The following is a 9,022-nucleotide window of genomic DNA, read 5'->3' on the forward strand; positions in this document are numbered from 1 at the left end:
TGGTCAAGGACATGCCCTACCCCCACTATATTTCTGTCCCACAATAAACATGAAAGTATGGTCGCACACAGATATAGGACTTTCATATATTATTAATGACTCAATATCATCTTCAAACATAGATGCGGTGCACTCTTATATGTTAGTAACTATAAACAGGACAGTAGAGAAAGAACAGAAGAGGCACTCCAGCCCCCCAGGAAAATTATTAATTATAATATAAAACCTCAATTTTATTAGGTAATGTTAAAATGCAAACTATCCAACAAAGCATCGAAAAAAAGAATAAAAGTGTATGTTGTATGTATGTTGTGTATTAAAATCTAGAAATACAATACCCTACAGTATCGTAAATATCTGTTATAAGAGCACAACTCAAACATATAAGTACCCAATACTATATCATAATATATATCAAATTCTAAAAGGTAATAAATCCCTAATAGATGTCTTACATCATTATAGAGTATTGAGTCTATTATTTGCTTGTAATTTATTGCATACAGGGTCCCTGTAAATTGAATATCCTAATAGGAAATTCCAAAGTTGATGATAGTCATATACATACAAATCAGTCTTAGCTCCAGATTTAAAAATTCAATATATAAATGTTAAATAGCCCATACTGGTGACACTTATTGGGTTTATCCTCTTGATAGAGATTATCTGAGTCAATTTAGACAATGCTATGCTTCCAACTTTGTGGCAACAGTTTGTGGAAGGCCCTTTTCTATTCCACCATGACTGTGCCCCAGTGCACAAAACAAGAACTACAAAGACATGGTTTAATGAATTTGGTGTGGAAGAACTTGACTGGCCCACACAGTACCCTGACCTCAACCCCACTGGACACCTTTGAGATGAACTCAAATGGAAATTGCGAGCAAAGTCTCTGATCCAACATCAGTGCCTGACCTCATAATTGCTCCACAGAATGAATGGCACAAATTCCCACAGAAACACTCCAACATCTTGTGGAAAGCCTTCCAAGAAGAGTGGAAGCTGTTATCACTGCATAATGGGGCCAAGTCCTTATTACGGTAAATGTATGTGAAGACAATGTCAGTACAGTCCCTGTTGGTGTAATGGTCAAGCGTCCAAATACTGTTGTCCATATAGTATATATATATATATATATATATATATATATATATATATATATATATATATATATAAATTTAGGGGGCGGTATGGAACTTTATAAGTGGTGAAATGCAAAATGTAAGTGAGTGACATTGTATAGTTTTACAATGGAGTAGAAGTAGCAGTTTGGCCACCACCTTTTACACCCCCTTTTTGATCACTGTATGTATATTTAGATAACTCCAGGGAGTAAACACATTCCATGCCTTTTAGCATGTGGAAATGGCCACAGCATTAGTGTGTCAATAAACACAGTGTTCTGGAAAAACAATACTTATCCATTTAACTTGTAGTTTCCAGACAAGTAATGAGGAAAGGAGGTCCCAAGGTCTGGTTTTAAATCATCAGTGACTTGTGACTTGCTCCAAATATAACTAAACCCCAGGATTTAAGTAAACATCGATCCAAACACACCAACAACACTGACGTGTTTCTCCACGCAATCCTATCCCATAAAGGAGGTTAAAATTAGTTCAGTACTGAGTGTTCACTATAACATGTGCAGCCTATCACCAGTCTATCGGTCCGCAACAAACATCAATTAATACTATCCAAAGTATATATATATATAAAAATATAATAATAATAAAAAACATAATAAAATAATAAAATAATTTCATGCAAGGTCATTACAATATATTGACCAATAGTTTGCATATTTTTATAGACATATATTTATTAGTTACTTCTGAGATTATACAGCACTACACAGGAATAGTTTATATAATAAAATAATCTGATTGAATACATATTCATATATTAAACTAATTAAATTAGTACATAATTAAAAGATAACCATAATGCCAGTTATGATAATTTGAGTTTAATGATATTAGTACTCCTAATTCCTATTCCAATAGGTGTGTAGCAGATTTATTATATTATATTATACACAGGCCCCGTGCTCCCATTAGGCAAGGTTAGGCACTTGCCTAGGGTGCCGGGCTCTGGAGGGCGCCTGGAGGGCGCCACAGAATGGTAAATGACTTTAAAACTGTGCGGCAACCGCTGACCATACCTGTCACGGCCACTGCACAGCATTCAGATGTACGGGGAGGGGGGAAGAGGCTATTGCTCATCACCCCCGCCTCTATGCTCCGTCTCCTATCCTCCCCTCCACTCACTAGTGTCAGTGAGTGGAGGGGAGGAGACGGAGCAGAGAGGCGGCGGTGGTGAGACAAGGTAAGGAAAGATGGGGTGAGGGGGGAGGGGGGAGGAGGGCGCCGATTTTTGCGGGGGGGGGGGGCGCCGATTTTGTAAAAATGCCTAGGGCACCATGGACCCTATACACTATTGTAAACATTATAAATATCTACTAACACATAGTGAATATAAATCATAAATAAGGTGTATGGCACATTCATTATGTTATACAGTATTATAGAGACTATAAATATCTACTAACACATAGTAAATATGACAATCCATTCAAACAGATTTGGACAAATTTTCCTTAAGCAGTCTAGCACCCAAAGTATCAGTAGTAGACCATAACATCAAACAAAGATCATGCAAAGGCCCACATATAATATGGCATCTTAGAATAGGGTAAGTAAAATTAAAAAGCTGGCATCCAAGTCAACAGGATAAAGATCCATCATTCTATTATTATAGGAAGAATAGGGAAAGAGGGAGGTACCTACAAGAAAACATATATACTGTATTTGAAACAATCACAAGTTATCCATGTCCTAGATGTCCTAGATAATGATGCTCAGAATGGAATACTTAATAGTCTTAATGACATTCATGCATATGTTATTAAGTTCAATTGTATCATTAAGACCTGAAGTTACAGAGTCTTCAATCTGAGTATCCAATAGGCTTTTATCTTGCAGAGGAGATTAAACCTATCGCCTCCTCCTTTGGTGGTACTAATTTGTTTAATTGCTCTTACTTTCAATGACCCTAAATAACCCTTTCTAGATAGGCACACATGTTGTGACAAGCTATGTGTTTTCAAATTTTTAAGGATATTCCGCTGGTGTTCAAAGAATTGGACATTCAGAGCTCTGATTTTATGCCCAGCATACTGGATACCGACCGCATTGGCAACTAGTAAGATAAACAGCAAAGGTAGACTGGCAGTCTAAAACCTTTTCAATTAGGAATTTTTCACCAGATTTTAAAGAGGAAAACTCCAAACATCTGTGGTCTACAAATTTGCATGTAAGACAAATATTTCTACCACATCGATAAAAACCATTCAATCTTTCACCAATCCAGTTTGCCATCATTAGTTCTACAGAAGATGTTATCCCTAGCTTCTTATCCCTAAAAAAGTTTGCTGCCAATTGTTCTTTTACGTTTTTTGATTTCCTAAAAACTGTATTTCTTCCTTTATCAATAGAGGGACCTATTGATATATCTTGTTCTAATATTGTGGAATTCTTAATAATAATCAGTCTGATTTCTGTAGCATGACTATTACATTGTGTAATGAAAACCAATAACTTATCATCCTCTTTCTTCCTAACAGATTGTTCAAACAAACTTATTCTATCCCTCTGTTAATTTTTTCTATATGCCCTTCTCAGAATGTAATCCGTATACTTTTTTTTCCAAAAATGACTGGTACAATTTGTCTGCATGTTTCTTAAAATCATCAGGATTGGAACAATTCCTTTTCATGTGGAGATATTGACCCTTCGGGACATTGTTTTTTCTATATGCCCTTCTCAGAATGTAATCCGTATACTTTTTTTTCCAAAAATGACTGGTACAATTTGTCTGCATGTTTCTTAAAATCATCAGGATTGGAACAATTCCTTTTCATGTGGAGATATTGACCCTTCGGGACATTGTTTTTCGAAACACTCAAAAGGCTACTCCTATAATGTAGGTCTGACTGAATCACTCATAAATAACTTATGGTATCAACTTAATTATATAATTGCATATGCACTTATTTTTTGTATTGTATATATTCTGAGATAGGAAATCGTTATTTCTGAGAGCAGGGTAGAAACCGTTTTTTCCTGTTTTCACCTTACTAAAGGATATGCTTTATTTCTGATGCATATATCTGATACAATAGGCCTTTGTGGATGGAGGTCTTATGTGTATTGGGATGTATTTAGTATGGAAGTGTCATTGTTTAGGATTTTTAAGGTTGCTAGTGGAAACCACCAATTAGGCATATGTGCAAGGGATTCTGATAGCAGGAAGTGGTAACAAAGTTTTGTGATGAAGTGTCATGCCTGCTCTGGCCAAAGGCCCAGCAGAGGGTCGTTACTGTGTGGCCTTTTGCCCAGAGTGAATTTCATAGACAAGTGTAAATTTTGTTAGCCTTGAAATGCATGTAAATCTATGTTTTAGGAAGCAGGGTACATCCTGATTCTAAAAATAGACTATTTCTGAACTGCATAAAAGGCATCAGCTTGCATTTGAAACGTGTTCTTCTGAATTCAATGTCTGACCTGATCACTGGTACCTCAAACCAGTGTGAGCAAATAAACATCTTACTTCAACATTGCCGGATTAACCCGAGGTCTAACTGGGCTATAGCCCAGGGGCCTCGGGCATCAAGGGGGCCCTTCAAAGTCCTCAGCAGCATTATTGATCCGTGCGGGGGCGGGGGCGCCCCCAGCCCGATCAATGCTGCTGAGCACTGTCACTGTAGTCCTCCGTCCCCGGCGCTCAGTAATCTGTTTACTGAGGAGATCTCGCGAGTGAACTCTCGCGAGATCTCCTAAGTAAGGAGCTTACAGCGCGCCGGGGACGGAGGACTACAGTGACAGGTAAGCCCTTGGGGGGGCCCTTCACGGGGTACGGGGGGGGCGGCGGGTGGCTCACATTGGGGGCCTCACGGGGGAATGGAGGCGCCCTTAGCCCAGGGGCCTTCATTCCTTTAATCCGGCCCTGTACTTCAAAGACCTGCTTGGAAACATCTTCAATATTGCTGTATTCCTGTGATCTATAGATTAGACCTGAAATCTAATCCGTTCGCCGGCTGTCTGAGATTTGGACCCAAGCGTTTCCAGTACCACCACTCTGCCTGCTACCCAGCAGCCCTGGTCAATTTTATAAGCCAGAGGGGGATCCATTCACAGCAACCCGGATCCATAGTAAGAGGTCCGGAGTTACCAGCCCAGGTACACCAGCAACGAGACATGCTAGCAGCGTCATTTACCCAGAAGAAACCCGTTACTGGATGTCAGTAAGGAGTCCAGTGGTGGCAGCTTGTGTAAGCCCCTCCTATTGCGGCAAGAGAGCGCATTTGGGATAACAAAGGGAATGGTGGCAAAGTAAGCCCAGTCGGTTCCCAGCAACAACAGACAGGGTGGCATAGGCAGTCCATCTTGTCACAGTAGGTAACTATGTGAATTCACCATCTTCGAACAGGTCTCAAAAAAAATTGAATTGCCACTTACCTTAAGTGTGATGTCAAGGTAGTTGATAGTTAAAGAACTGTCCATGCTTGTGAATCGCAAACCCAAAATCATTAGAATTCAAATGTAACGAAAGAAGAAATAGATTCTACATCCCCATTCCAAATGAAAAAAATGTCATCTATATATCTGCCATAGAGGACCAGGTTCACCAGGAACGAGGATCCACATATGTATTCTTCTTCAAATAACCCCATATAGAGTTTAGCAAAGATCGGGGAAATATTAGTCCCCATGGCAGTGCCCATTTTCTGTAAATAGGATAGTGAATAAAACAAAAAAATAATTGTGTTGCAATATGAATCTGATAAATGATACAATGAATTCATACAGCAGGTGATACTTATCTGTGTTACGTGTCAGAAAGTTTCTGACTGCTTCAGTACCTTTCTCATGTGGAATGTTTGAATACAATGCCTCAATATCAAATGTCATGAACTGTTATGTTGGTTTCAAATTAATATCTCTTAATAATTTCAAAAAATCCATTGTAACTTCATGTGTGATTTCAAAGAAAAAACAAACGGTTGCAAGTGTGAATCAACAAAAAAGGAAACATTACTAGTGAGAGAACCAATGCAAGAAATGATAGGTCTACCTGGGGGGAGAGTGCAGGGACCTGTGAATCTTTGGGAGGTATTAATATATAGGTATTACCATATATTATGCAAGCAAAAACCAAAAGGTATCTTTAGAGATCACACAATCGGAAAGAGCTGTATTCAACAGAGATCTCAATTCCTATTGGTATTCGGAAGTTGGATTTTTATCCAATCTAATATAAAACCGTTCATCATTAAGCTGCCTCATATAGTAATCTGCCTTATCCTAAATAACTAGCTCCCCCCTCCCCCCATATCAGTTGGCTTTATCATTATACTGTTATCCATGATCAAGTTCAATTAAGGAACTTTCTGTTCACAACTGTGAAATTGTCTCTTAGAGGTTCTTTGGTCACCCTGGCACAGAAATTCCTGAAATCTTCCATAGTGCTCTTAAAGAAGATTTCAATATAGGGACTTTTAAATTGTAGAGGGTAAAAAATTAGAACTATTTTTAAAAATTTTGGATGGAATGGGAGAATTAACATCAAACACATTGGTTGGCAGCAAGGGTTCGTCATATATACTCTCCCTCCCTAAACATGAAGTGCTACTTCTTTATGATTATCCCTTCCTCTTTACATTTCTTTAGGGTCTTATGAACAAAATATCTTTTTCTACTGAGTGTTCTTATATATTTGTTCAAGTACACAAAGAGGTAAAACAATATTTGGTTTCATTGCTGGTGCAAATTTTAACTCTATTTCTTGAAATTTGAAATCAGACTGTGTAAGTGTTTGTGAAGATAAATTAAAAACACCTTTGTCTCTTAATACCGGCGAAAGTTTTGTGGATGATTTTGCAAACCCTTGCTTAACATCCTCTAATCCTGATTCTCTGTTACTTTTTGGTGTATATGAGCTTCTTGCTCGCACTCTTTGTGCAGGTAGGGCACCCCTCCAAAAAAAAGAGAAGGAAAAAGAGGAAAAGATTAAAGAATCCTTGTCACATTCCTGTGCCTTGGTTGACCGACTCCTTGTTCCCTGATACCTATTTTTATATTGGAAACCATTGGGGTTCCTTCCTACCCTATCAGAAAAAAAATGCCTAGAGGGGGAAGGAAGAAGTCCCCTTATATCCTTATGTTGTTGGGGTGTTCTGGTGGTTTTATAGTATTTCTTGTTATATGATAACCTATTTGTGACGAAATGAGTTTGATAAGCCTGTGAGCATGTCTCATTTCTCACAATGTGGATTATAGTACTTTTTATAGCCCATGCTGTTTGTTCCCCAGCTCACCAGACTACAACTGCATTGTCCAATAACATGTGGCTAAGGGGACATTGTAGTTCAGTGTACATATGTATATTGTGTATTGTATATTGATAACTTGAAGTAAGGTTGCTATTCATTGTCTTTAAAGTGAAGCCAGGGGGATTATGGGTAGGGATCAGGTTGCCATGTGCCTGAGTAGGAAAACGAATTAGTGTCCATTGTTCTCACCAGGCTAGTCCAGACAGCCCATCTAACAGGGGAGGTTCTCTGAAAGGATAGCTCATCTTCACTCCCCTGTCCAACCCCCCCCTAGTCCAGCACTGACCAATGGTTAAGTAGAATAGACACAGGGGTTTGCCCAGGGAGGGGAAAGACTGTGGAAATTAGACCTGTGATATATAAGGAACAACTCCAGGGGGGAGGGGTGTTCATGCTTGGATTTGATTCAGGAAGGTGCAAGATGGAGTTTTGAATTGTCATTTTCTAACTCGAGTCTATATATGCAGCTGAGAGGGATCCATGGTTCATGAAGTCTGGACAGCAGGTGACTATATCCCCTTAAGTTATTGGGCTAAGGGACAGATGATGTGGTAAATCTGCCTGGCATTTATTTACTGTGTGTACATAATATTGTAGCGTGATTTGTATGACAATAAATATACTGTTGTATTTTATAACTGCATTTTGCCTGAGTGACCATACGAATCCTAGAAGGTACTGGGTAGCACTGGGCCAGATAAACCCGGTATCTTCACATTTTTGGTGGTAGCAGTGGGATCACTCAGTCCCAGGTTCTCTCTGGGTAGAGCTGCAGGGGAACTATATTGTGATACATTCCAGGGCTCTGCAAAGCAGTTAGCACTAGAAACCAGTTACCACATTATCCTGAACTTACTCCTAAAGGCTTTAAGGTAGAAAGTGTCACGAAAAGCGTTGTGGGCTTTAGGTGAGGAAAGATGCCGCCTAAGTGCCGATTTGATAAGGGGAAGCGCACCCCGCCAGAGGAGAGCGGAAGATGGAACCGTGTCTCAAAGAGAGGAAATCACAGTGAGATGATCCCTGGAAGTAAAATGGGTGTGAGCTCTAGGAACAAAAGAGCAGATCACATCCCAGTGTTGAAAGAGTTCCCAAAGGAAGGGATGAAGCAGTCCAGTACAACCAGGAGAAAGGTGTACTGGGATGAAGGACTGTGGGAGTGTCTGCAGGATGGGGATATGGATGTGTTGCACCACCCCACCACAATGCAGCACATTTTGGATTATTGGGATGAGGAGTGCCCAAAGATTATTATGTGGGAAGGAGCCAGTCTACAGGAGAAATTAGAGAACCTGTTGGATGTGTTCCTAATGTTGAAAGAGGAGGCAAGTGCCTGTAATTTTCAGGATGAACCAGAATGGGATGATTTTACACATGAAGTTATTTGTACTATGCAGAATCTGGCCAAGGGAGAATCCAGATACAACAATAATCAGCAGTACAAACAAGATGGCAATGGACTATTACAGCACAGGGACATGCCTGATGAATCCCCTGCAAATGTACTAATAGAATCTGCCCCATTAGCAGATTCTACAGATCCACTAGAGACAATGAGTATGGAGGAGCTGATAGTGGAATGCCAGATCCGGGGTTTACCTTACCTGTACTGCACGCACAGGGATATCCTCAAAC

Source organism: Mixophyes fleayi, chromosome 7 (assembly GCF_038048845.1).
Source record: "Mixophyes fleayi isolate aMixFle1 chromosome 7, aMixFle1.hap1, whole genome shotgun sequence".
NCBI lineage: Eukaryota > Metazoa > Chordata > Amphibia > Anura > Limnodynastidae > Mixophyes > Mixophyes fleayi.